This window comes from Lontra canadensis, unplaced genomic scaffold (assembly GCF_010015895.1).
Source record: "Lontra canadensis isolate GAN:19392208 unplaced genomic scaffold, GSC_riverotter_1.0 scaffold3150, whole genome shotgun sequence".
Taxonomy (NCBI): domain Eukaryota; kingdom Metazoa; phylum Chordata; class Mammalia; order Carnivora; family Mustelidae; genus Lontra; species Lontra canadensis.
The window spans coordinates 1-2,291 of record NW_022634134.1 but is presented as its reverse complement, the minus strand read 5'-3'; the positions used below and the strand labels follow the sequence as shown (position 1 = coordinate 2,291).

At 38.4% G+C, this 2,291-nt stretch overlaps 1 pseudogene; it reads right to left on the bottom strand.

The window, feature by feature from the left end:
- Positions 1–625: 625 nt before the first annotated feature.
- LOC116863794 lies at positions 626–1,437 on the bottom strand (annotated as a pseudogene).
- Positions 1,438–2,291: the final 854 nt, after the last annotated feature.

Below are 2,291 nucleotides of genomic sequence, written 5' to 3'. Positions count from 1 at the left end.
AATAGTATTCCATTTGTCCTCTGTCCATTGTTGTCATCCAGAGATCTGATATCAATGTTTCATTCCTTTGTACCTGAACTTTTTCATTCTGGTCTTTTTTCTTTTTTCTTTTTTAAAAATTCTGTATGACACTATAGCTCGGATGTAGGTTTCTGTTTTTTATTTTTTCTTTTTAGAGAGAGAGAGTGAGGGGGGTAGGGGCAGACGGAGAGGGAGAGAATCTCAACCAGGCTCCACACTTAGCACAGAGCCCCATGTGGGGCCTGACCCTACAACCCTGAGATCATGACCTGAGCCAAAACCAAGAGTCAGATGCTTAACCAACTGAGCCACCCATGTGCTCCAGATATAGGTGTATTTTTATCATACTTCTTGATATATATATATTTGTATTTCTTAATTTATAGTTTTAACAGTTCCAATAAATTACAGCCATTATCTCTTCTATCATATTGGCTCTTCTTCATTCTCTGATTTTTCCCCTTTTGAGACTTTGGTTAGATTATGTTAGACATTTTCATTCTATACTTCATTTCTCATTTTTTTATCATTATGAGACATCTCCTCGTGTCTGTTATATTTTGTTGCCTTTGCTTTTGGTGTCAAATCCAAAAAAAATAAAAGAATTGCCAAGACCAATGTCAAGGAGCTTACCACCTATGTTTTCTTCAAGGAGTTTTATCACTTCAGGTTTTACTTTCAAGTCTTAAATCCATTTTGAATTGACTTTTGTGTATATAAAGTATGTGTATATTATAGGATCTAAGTGTTTTGTAGTAGGAGGTCCCAATTTTTACTTACTAAAATAGGTCTTAGGAATCATTTGGCATTGTGTTGTTTCTGTAGCTAACTTAGATCTTAATCATTAGCCTGCCGAACTGTTCTTGCTTCAGAGACACAGATACCATAAAATATTTTTCTGACATCCTTGTCAACTGTTGTAGCTTGCTGAATCATAGCGGCTGAATTTAATAGAAATTCAATGTTCTTTTCTTCAAGAATTAACTCATCTTTCTGGGCTTGAGATAGTGGACAAGGAACACCTGGCCTCATTTGAAACCTGAGGATGTATTTTTCACCCATAAAAATCCCAGATTTCAACAAAAGACTGGTTCTCCTGAATAATAAGCTTGATAGGGAAATAGGCATAAACAATCTGATTTTGTAATGGAAGCTCAGTGTGATCACCTAGGATCATGTTCTGTTAATGAAAATCATGGGAATAGTGGCCAGTTCCTGTTTCCTCAGAATTTGTCAGAGTCTCTTCCTTTTCTTTCCAAGGAGATTGAGTTCTCCATTGATGTGATTGAAGTCCCTCTGCAGGGTTCTTCTGGGGCCCTGCACCATAACTGTGTGTTCTTTCAGAGTAATGTTGACACTTTCTCGAATGTTGACAGTCTGAAGAGTCTTCAGTCTTGTAATAGATGTGGGAAAGAATTATAAAGTCTATCTTGTAAGGCATTTTTAATCAACCCTTTCTAGCATTTATATAACTCTTTCTCTAATCTGGGAAATTAAAAACATTTTTTATAAAAATCTATACATAATTTCAACCTTACAAAAAGTTGGAATAAGAATAATACAAAGAAGGGGCACCTGGGTGGCTCAGTGGGTTAAGCCTCTGCCTTTGGCTCAGGTCATGATCCCAGGGTCCTGGGATGGAGCCCCATATTGGGCTCTCTGCTCAGCAGGGAGCCTGCTTCCCTTCCTCTCTCTCTCTGCCTGCCTCTCTGCCTGCTTGTGATCTCTGTCTGTCAAATAAATAAAATCTTTTAAAAAAAGAATAATACAAAGAACATCCATATAGCATCATTTAATGAGTGTCACCTACTGATAACATTTTACTCCATTTACTTGATCATGAGTGCTCTCTTTCTGGGCATACAGGTATATATTACACATGTAATACTAGTTTTTAGAAAAGAAGTGATTGTGCTAATTTGGAAAATTACCCCCCCAACCCCTTTCTGGAAATTATTTTTTATAAAGATTTTATTTATTTATTTGACAGAGAGAGATCACAAGTAGGCAGAGAGGCAGGCAGAGAGAGAGGGGGAAGCAGGCTCCCCGCTGAGCAGAGAGCCTGATGCGGGGCTCGATCCCAGGACTCCGGGATCACGACCTGAGCTGAAGTCAAATCTCAACCCACTGAGCCACCCAGGTGCCCCGGAATTCATTTTTATTTTTATTTTTTTAGATTTTATTTATTTATTTGTCAGAGAGAGAGAGCACAAGCAGGCAAAGTGGCAGGCAGAGGCAGAGAGAGAAGCAGGCTCCCCACTGAGCAAGGA